This window comes from Gadus macrocephalus, chromosome 10 (assembly GCF_031168955.1).
Source record: "Gadus macrocephalus chromosome 10, ASM3116895v1".
In the NCBI taxonomy this organism is placed as follows: Eukaryota; Metazoa; Chordata; class Actinopteri; order Gadiformes; family Gadidae; genus Gadus; species Gadus macrocephalus.
The window spans coordinates 9,036,102-9,046,661 of NC_082391.1; positions in this window are offsets into that span (position 1 = coordinate 9,036,102).

A 10,560-nucleotide genomic window follows, 5' to 3' on the forward strand; every position below is an offset into this window, starting at 1 on the left:
GGTCGTGTTACTTCGCCTATTTCTTGTGATAGAGTTATATCAAATTCTCGGCATCTTTTCATGATTACATTCCATGGCATTCCGTGATATTTATCTTCAAGATATTTGTTATGTTGACTTGATCCTAACAGCAGAAAACATTTCATTGAACATATAACATACTTTTTCTGATATGGAATACCTTCTGTTCGTGTTGTATTTAAATTGACCTCTATATCATACTCCTGCTGTGTCCGTTCTTCTAAGCAAAATTCAGACGCTGTAGAGCGGCGACCAATGCTTAACAGTTGTTCGTTCTACAAGAGTCTCTTCAAGAGACATGGATGTTGATGTAAAGATCCTTGTCGCCATAGTTTATTTTTGATTACACAAGGATCTTCTGCTTCTAATGTAAAATTAAACGTTCTGTCTGACACTGCTTTAAAAAATATAAATTCTCTCACGTTCAATTGATAATTTCCGTTGTAGTCCCATGTTCTTCCTGACGTTACTTTTAGACACCATTTCATTGAATCAAATTGGATATGTAATTTACACCGATCTTTCCTATGTGCATGTTCATAATTCTGGCGGAGGGTTAATGCACATAGGTGTTCGTCATCCGACATAACAGTATAGACAAAGTCATTGATTTGGTCTTGCGGTGGTATCTGAGCATACAAGACTATTTTCCCTTTGTTGTCAACCAGTCCTGAATGATTTTGGGCCGGATTATCCTGTGTTCCTCTCGGGCTTTCTTCAGTAGGCCTACCACCCCCTAATTCCTGGCCCTTCCAGGTTTGTGTTGCCCCCGTGGTTTCATCCTTCCTCGGGGTCTGTGCTTGTGCCAGCGGAATCTGGCACAACCCGTAAAGGATCAGAAACAGGCTCCCCGTTTTCAGCATCACCATGCTGCTGTATCTCTTGGCTCGACTGGATCTGGTCCTGGGGCAGCTGGTCAGCCCCACGTGTGTCTGCGTCTGGCTCCTCCTCACGGTCGGGTCCTCACATGCAGTGGTTGAGATGATACCACGTGGCACTTCCTTCCACTTGGATGGCTGTTGGTGTTGCGTTGGTGACTTTGTATGGTCCTTCTCTCCTGGGTTCGCTTGTTCCACTTTCTCCTGAAGACTCTGAGATACACGTGGTCACCTGGCTCCACCCCCCTTGGTGGCTCCTTCTCCAACTCTGGAACTCTGTCTTTCTCCTGTTAAAAATAAGCCTGTGTATGCCAGTTAGTTGTCCCATATAGCGTCTTAATTCAGTTTCCAATTGTTCCAATGGAGGTCCTTTGTGAGGCCCTCGAATGACAGGCGAAGGCATGGGTCGACCCGTAAGCATTTCATGCGGGGTTAGATGCGTCGTTCTGTTAGTTTTCATGCGATAACTCATTAGTGTCAGTCGTAGTGCATTAGTCCTTTAAGTTAGTACTCTAATTTAATTTTGTTAATCTTTGTCTTAAGCGTCCGATTCCTCTCTCCACCATACCTTGTGGTTTGAGGAATGTAGACACAGCCTAATCTTTGTTTGACATGCAGATGTTAAATCACTTGTTTGAGTGTTTTCTGAATAAACGCTGCCCTATTGCCTGAGCTAATTTGTGACGGAATTCCAAACCTTGGCATGACTTCTCTAGTCAGAACCTTAATTACCGTAACCGCACTTTGGTCTTCTGATGGGACTGCTTCTACCCATCTGTTGAACACTGTTTTTTCAAATATTTCACACTCATTTAGCTGGATGTTAATCATTATTTGCAAGTATGGTGAAGAAAAACCTTGTTTTCAAAAAACTTTCTAATTCTCCTCAATACCTCCCCCCTTGCGCAATGGTCAAAGCCATGCGCAGTAAATGATAAACAAATCTAATAACGTCGTTGGTGCAACCAACGTCGAAACGTGTAACCTTAAGCATCAGCAAACTGAAACCAATCTTTTGGGAAGGGTAATCGAACCAGTATGTCCAAATCCTAAACCCCATATGGGTGGGTTTACCATCAGCCGCCTGAAACCACGCTGTTCCAAAGTCATGCACTAAACCGAAAAAACGTACATGCATTAGTGGCCTTCTATACCACAAAGGAAAAATAAAATAAAATAAAAACGCGACATGCCCCGTTCCAAGACCACTTCTGCTGCCATAGCTGACATATCTGACTCCTGTTCCCCCTCCACCTTTCATCAGCCGGCTTTTCCTATGATGGTTGCAGTCCGTCACTCCATGATCAAGTGAGCCAGTGCTCACAGTGACTCTGCCAAGTAATCGTGACTGTGCCTGATTTAGGTTGTCCCGGGCTTCAAGGTGGGATCTTACCCGTCGTTGGCTAACCAGCCTTCCATACTGGCTTATTGCAGGATGCCGTACCTGGGATACGATCAATCCCCACCTATATGGTGGTATAGATCGCAAAGTGGAGGGATGGAGACAGAGTCATCAGCCGCATCTGCCTTATGCAGCCATATGTGTGCGTAATGAATACAAATCAGGGCGACTATAAAACAAAAGATAATTTATCAGAGTTAAAATTATTAAAGTGTTGCAGCAGTATTAGTGGCATTTGAAGGTAAACCCACTACTTCCGAATCCAATTTGACAACATAGCACGTATGACTCCTTCCCAGCAGATGTGGCGTCAACCCACCTACTGTCCTTTACTAGGGAGATGTGAAAGAAAACAAAAATCACAATATTAAAACTTGCATTTTCAATATTGCGCGACTCACTTTTGTCTTAACCATTACTCAAAATCATAATTCTCTTCATAATCCTACCCGATTGCCCTTCACTATCTATTTAAATTGAACGACCTAATTAAACCTTTTATTCTACCTATTGCTTGCATTTAATGTTTTCCATATTTTGATTCACTACTATACCAAACCCAAACCCTCTATGTTGATCTTAACTAGTTTATTTCAACACTGAATTGATACATTGTTTCTATTTACTAATTAACCATATTGTTTTATCTGAAGTGTGCTTGTGTATCCCCTTGTGTACTCCATCACTCGGAGTAGGAGAGGATTCTCCCCTACCTTGGCAGCCCTGACACACACACGAGAACAGGCTCACATACGCATCCTTTCTTATTTTATTTAACTTATTTATTTTGTATGACATGTCATTGTGGATAACCTAAATTAGAAATTTGGATAACGTTTTATCATACTTATTTGGTCTAATTTTTAAGTATTGCCGATTGTTTTTTCTAAATTATAAGATCACTTTTAATAAATTGTCTATTACTTATCATAATCTCGAAGGAAATATTTTATTTGTGTTGTTATCTTGGCACCTAGACCTCGTCAGATCCAAGCACCAAAATAACATCCACCTATCCACGCAGAGTCCATGGGTTGGGTCTGCTCCTCTTTTGATGAGTCACTTTACCCTGGCGCCATTGAACCCATTGACTCCTGTGGAGTGTGGTGTGCAGACTATTTTTTAACGCTAATTGCTCATGTTTTGGAGTCTAAATAATTATTCCTAAATCCTGTAATCACCATGTAACTTGCTCAGGGACACAGCTACGCTCAGCTAGGAGAGATGGGGATCGAACCAGCAACCCTTTGGTTACTAGACAACTGCTCTACCTCCTGAGCTAAACGACCCCAGCCACCTCTCCGCTGATTTATTACCTCCGGGTCGGTCCGCATCCGCCCTTTTTGCTTTCTATACATTCCACTCCCTTCTCCAAACACCTTCTCCCTCTGATCCAACCTGTTGTCTCGCCAGTGCTCTGTGTACCAAGATGTAATGATATATACCACATGATATTCCGACGCGATGGAGAGTCTCCAAGAACCACAGAATCACCAATCCCAGCGGTGGTTCTAGGTTTTTTCTAAAACAGTGGACATGGGTTACATACAGGAACCAATTACAGAGTACATCCAAACGCACAAATAATGTATTAGGCACAATGCAAATTCAATCTCTTTCTCTCTGTTGTCTCTCTGTCCAGCCCCCACCTGCGGGTTTTTTCATTACTTACGCTCCTTCTCTCTAACTTTCTTTACCTCTCTTTATCTACTTCCTTTGCTTTCACAAATCTCCATAACCATTTTCACTTTCAGTAATCCTTTCCTTTCCTTTCTGGTTTATTCGTTTTTTGGACACTCTCCAAAACTAGATTTATTAATCTTAAAAAGGCCATCGAAAGATATGAATCTCTCCAAAGAAAATTCCAACCGGAAAGCCTTCTCCAATCTCATCGCCACTTCTTGTTGCCAATCTACACACTCTTCCTCTTCTCTGTCTCACTCTTCACAAATCACTTCATCTGTCCCCTCTAACTTAACTCAATGCTAACTCTTTCTCACTCACTCACTCACTCACTCACTCACTCACTCACTCACTCACTCACTCACTCACTCACTCACTCACTCACTCACTCACTCACTCACTCACTCACTCACTCACTCACTCACTCACTCACTCACTCACTCACTCACATATACAACTTAAAATAGGAATTCACAGATTCTCATCCTTGGAGCTGTCATAGGCATTAACTGCGTGTGTTCCGAGAATCCTAAAGTTTTGGTGAATTTACCTGCCATGGGGAGGTGAGAGGCATAATTTGGACCTACGCAAGTGTAAGTGGCTCCAGTGTGGGCCATCATTGGCGTGCCTCTATAATTTATCAGAACCTGCAGTATTGGTTCCTCATCAGCTTGTTTTGTGATTGCTACAAGCTGACTCTCCCCCTGTGGATTCTCTGGGCACCCCTAGTATCCCTGACCCATAAAGGGGCCCTGCTGTCCCCGGTTGTAGTTCCCTTGATCTTGCCTCCCCTGATAACCGTTACCCTGTCCTTGCTGGGATGGAAAAGGGTTAATCAAACAATGTTTCTTAATATGTCCTTCCTGGTTGCATCCAAAACATATTAAAGGACCTCTGCGTTGTCCTTGGAATTCCTGCTGTTGATTATTTCTATTCTGTCCTTGGGACCCCTTGTTGTGATTCTGCTTGTTCCCACCCATTGGGTTCCCATTGTTATGTGTGTGTATATTTATGGCAGGTGGAGTGGGTGACCATTGGCTCTGAGGCTGTTGTACTGGGAGAGAAAATGCCAATCGTGGATATTGGTTTTGAAGTGCGCCCTGCTGGGCGGCTTGCGAAATTACAGCAGCTGGTTCTAAAACACCTGCCTGTCTCTCCTTATCTCTTTCCTTCCTTGTGAGATCTTCCAGCTGAAGCTGATATAGCTTCCTCTGGACCTCTTTGCTTTGTTCCTGTATTCTTTGTTTATTCTGACGATATTCATCCACTGCATGAACTAAATGGACATTAAAATTTCTATGAGATCCTGATGTAGACAGTCCAACCACATCCTCTAGCTTGGCTTTGATTTGGCTGGGAAGTGTCTCTATCACAGAATTTCTAAACATGACAGAGAACACCGGATGGATCTCAGGATCCTCATCCGTCTCCATGCGCCATCTGTCTACTTGGGCCTGCAGGTAGGATGCAGGGTTCTCTGTGTCACCAATGGGGAGACCTCTCATGTCTTTAGGATCCATGTGGACCGGGAACTCCCTCCTGAGTGTGGCCCACAACGCCCCTCTGTAATGATCAAGTGTAGACTCATCATACTTTCCATCCAGTATATTCAACCCTCCATTCCTCAGTACAAACTCCATCTTGGATAACCCCAATACTCTTGTCAACAGAGCTTTCAGGTCACCCACTGCAATTAGCTTTCCCACTGTGAGCTCCTCAAATGTTCTAATCCATTTAGACGCCCCGTTAATTATGTTAGGGAGTTTAGAAATGACTCCCTCTAAGTCCTGTGAACCCCACGGTTGAAAATGGACCTGTTGTCCTTTGACTAGAATAGGATAATTACCGGGGAGGGTGTCGGGTGCCTTTTTTCCCCTTCGTGCTCTCCTTAGTTTCCCCCGTGACTCGAGTACCAGGGGGCTTTGTATTGATGTACTGCAGCCAGACACCTCTGTGCCTGGGTCCCCACTGACCCTCCCTTGTGTGTTACATTTATTATCTCCTTCATCTAGTGTGACTTCCCCTTTCGATTCTACGTTGCCTTTTAGCAATGGGTGCAATGATACTAATTTGTGCAGCGGTGGCTCAACCTTCAGAGGCAATGGTTGAGCCTTGTTGTTATTAGCTATTATTTCTCCCGCCACTCTCTGTAATGTTCGCCATCTCTCTCCTTCCTCTAAGAACAAAGCTAGTACTAACTTTTCCCTGTCCCTCTTTGCTGAGGCCGTTTTTCCACTTCTGTTATCTATGTAGTTCCTTATCACTACCTCCATGTCCCGATACATTATTGGATCAAAAGTCCCTCCCGCGGGCCAAATTGTACCTGATTTAACTGTCCGCTTCTCCCACTTCTCAGAAATTCGTTTGATCTCATTTCTGAGGAGTGGATTATCTCTGCTCAAAACTTCTACCGCTGTTGGTGCCATTTTTAATTATTACTTTATTACCTTATTTATTTTTTCTGAATTACACTATTTATTAATACAATTTATTTGAGTTTATTCTACTAGTTAGTTTAAATACTTTACTATCTCTAAGCTACAAACGTGAACTCCCCCCCCGGCGCTCGTCTCCCTCCCTGCTTTGCAGGCTCCTGCTCGTCCCCTGTGTGATTGCTCGTGCACGTGCAGTTAGTCAGCGCGGTGATGTCAAAGAGGATTTACACATTTATTCAGTACTTCAACAAATTAACTATTCTCTATCCGTCTAATTTATTTATGATTTTCAACTAATTTAAACAAATTAACTATTCTCTGTCCACCTAATTTATTTATGACAGAATCAACAACAACAAAAAATGAACCGGGTCGTAAAAACCTCCGAGGACTTAATCCTAACACGACTTAAATACAGACAATAAGCCGGTTCATACAATTTCTTAATCTTATATTAAAAAATGTCCGAATTGTTTGTAATTAATTACAAATAAAAGGTTGACCGAGTGTAGAAACTGGCCTTTTGCTTAACACATGAACGGTCGGATGTATAATCAACCAACCAGAATTTCAAACAAGTACTTATCGCTTTGCAGCGCCAAGGTCAGAATTATAAATGAACTATTTCAGTTTATCCAAGAGCTGCATCTCAATCGGTCCACGATCAGCACATTCAACTCATTCACATGGTATTCCAAACAACAAGCCTATTCTTCCAAAACAATGGCTGAATACATAGACACTCGACCAGATCAAAAACAGACAAGAAACTTCTCAAAATACCAACTCAAACGGTACCCCAACCAAGAACCTTATCTATTCAAAAGTGCGAGAAGTCTGCTTTCTCAAAAAAAATGCCAAAATCGGAACTAAAAATTCACCATCAATTGTTGCATGATTTACAGTTCAAACGCTGCAAGATTAGAATTGAATATTCACCAGTCGACATTCCAAGGAAACCTCTCTAAAATAAAAATGAATTCATAGACGGCAATGAATTCCAACCCAGCTCTTTTGGGATATTTTTAAACATCCAACAGGCACTTTTATCGACCTGCGGACCTGTACTGTCCTATTGGATCTTTCCCACTAATTTGATCCTCTAGAATACAGCCACAGGACTTTATAATAGGTCTATTTGACCAAAATACCAAAACACCAAATACCAACAACTCGTTTACTCGTTTTACTTGTTTACTTGTTTCAAAATAGGGAACCACAATGCGTCTTGGTCATTTAGAACCACAGCGCCTAGGGCATATGTGCGCGCACACGTCAATCTCTTCCGGAGCTCCCGTCTCTCTCACTCGCTCGTTTATCTATAATTTTAGTTCGTTTGATCAAAGAGACACTTTACCTGCTGCTCGGCGTTCAGACGGGGCAAGAACAGATCAAACGACTCTATCCTATATATGGCAAGACAACTTACCCTTGAGCTCTGGTCGTATGATCCGTTCGCGTCCCGTCCTCTGGCCCGGCAGCTGACGAGTCCCTATTTCCTCCTGGTCGTGACGCCAATATAACGGAGATTAATCGAGATTTAAAACACTTAGACTAATTTAAGAGAGAGAGTGCGAAAGAAATCGAGGGGTCCGGAGCAAGAATTGACAAAAGACTTTATCGTGCAGAAAAACAACAACGACAACAGCCTGAGTAGGTTTGCAAAGTCACTGGCCCCACATTGGGCTGCAGCCTCACTTATACACGTATAGGAATTTCTTTGTTTACAATGGAGTCACAACGGGGTTTCCGCCCGTCAATCTTCGTCACAGCATGTTATCAACTGCCCAGTTCAGTGGTCTGCATGGATCAACCTCATTAGCCAAGATGACCCAAGGCTGAGGTCAACTTAGCTTCCCCCCAGTTCCCTATACATTCCTGTGCACCATCTGTTCTGAATCCAGATTCTGCAAACACAATGCTTTCCACTATTTAAAATATAAAACCTATTAATAATCATGGTTTACCATAGAATATACTCACTAATTTCTACCACACAGGTACTGTGAAATTACACGCAGTGAGTTTCAGAGTGACAATCCAAATGTAAGTGCTCCGCAGCGTAGCCCTGAAAGCTACGATTCTGCTGTTGCTGACCTGCAAGCTGGAGACAGTCAAAACATGAAAGGGATAAAGCAAAACTCTGTTTTCAATGATCTGAAATCTTTTCATGTTTGCAATCCCGGTCTCCCTCCTTGCTTAGGACATGACATATTTGAGGGTGTCTTATCCTATGAAGTTGCATTGTACTTGAAGTACTTCATAAAGAAAAATAAATGGCTTACATATCCACTTTTGAACCGACGCATTAAACAGTTCCAGTACAAAGGATCTGATGCTCTCACAAAGCCGTGTGCTGTCAACTCTGAGATATCCAAGCTTTCGGGTCAAGCTATTCAGAACTGGAATTTGTTAAGGTTGCTCCCTGTATTAATTGGTGACAAAGTGCAAAATCCAGAAGACGATGTATGGCAGTTAACTCTTCAGCTTAAAGATATTGTCGATATGATTTGTGCGCAAAAGATTTTGTTGTCCCAGGTAGCCTATCTTGACATTCTTATCCAAGAATATTTGGAATCAAGAAAGTGTTTATTTCCTGAGACTACACTCAAACCAAAACACCACTTCATGCGGCACTATCCGGCACTAATCTTGAAATTTGGCCCTTTAATCAGAGTATGGACGATGCGTTTTGAAAGTAAACACAGCTACTTCAAAAGATGTGCCAGGCATTTGAAAAACTTCAAAAACATCTGTCTGACTATAGCTGAACGACATCAGCTGTTTCAGGCATATCTTGCAGTTGGGCCAGGATGCACTCAGCTCCTGCAAGTCAAAGACAGCTGTATCTTTTACCCCAACCTCTACAGTGACGCAATTAATCATGCAGTCAGAGAGTTTGGCTTTGAAGAAAACAATACTACTGTTTCCACCAACATACAGTATAAAGGCACATCATATAAAAAATGGAATTTCCTTGTGTCAAAAAATGATGAGTCCATGGAGTTTGGAGAACTTGTCATCATTCTGATTAAAAAGGAAGCAGCTGTGTATTTTGTCATTGATGTACATGAAGCTGACTATCTTTCTGAAAACCATATGTACTCAGTGACAAAAACAGAGTACAAGGATGCAATGTCTTAACATTAATGACCTGGTAGATTTCTACCCATTACAATCCAACCCAGTCGCCAAGAAAAAACGTTGACGGTGTACGTTTCCATGAACACTGGATACGTAGAATTTCAACGTAAAAAATAGCGTGTTATACCTTCAGTATCCACGCGTGCCGCCGTGGAAGCGGGTTTCGGGGTTTGGGTTTCACGGCTTTCGCGGCAAATTGTGGACACGGTTGTTTAGGGGGGGGGGGAGGTAGACTGTTGTTGACCGGGGAGGGGGGGGGGAGACACGTTTGTTGAGGGGGGGGGGGGGACACGATTGTAGGGGGGAGGGGAACACGTTAGTTGAAGGGGGGGGGCGGGGACACGTTTGTTGAGGGGGGGGGGGGGGAGACACCGTTTGTAGGGGGGGGGGCACGCTCCACAACGAGAGTTGGTTTTTATTGAACGAGACTTCAACACGGAACAGCTGCACGAAACGATGGTCACGTCACTCTCGGTGACGGTGTCGACAACAATGAACACACAAACAATGTTAATAGAACAACACACAACCACATAACATCCCGAACCCATTAACCCCACTTAATCCTAACAACAAAACAAGTTAACAAAAGCCCCATTTGTCAACTGACAACCCCAATTCCCAGAATCCCCCGCGGCTCCGGAACACGGCGTAGCTTATATTAATCTTTATTATCTGAATGGGAAATGCAATATTTTAGGACAGATACACCATTAAACGCGTTTCTAATGACATTTCTAGCGAGAAATTTACATTTTCCTTACATAATCTTCAGTCAGTGAATGTGTATGATCTTTATTAATCTTTATTATCTGAATGGGAAATGCAATATTTTAGGACAGATTCACCGTTAAACGTGTTTCTAATAACATTTCTAGCGAGAAATATACTTTTTACTTGCATAATCTTCAGTCAGTGATTGTGTCTGATCTTTAGTTTTATAGTTATTAGGATTTGATCGGCTCGCTCGCATGTTTCAACGACGTCAGGTTGTGGG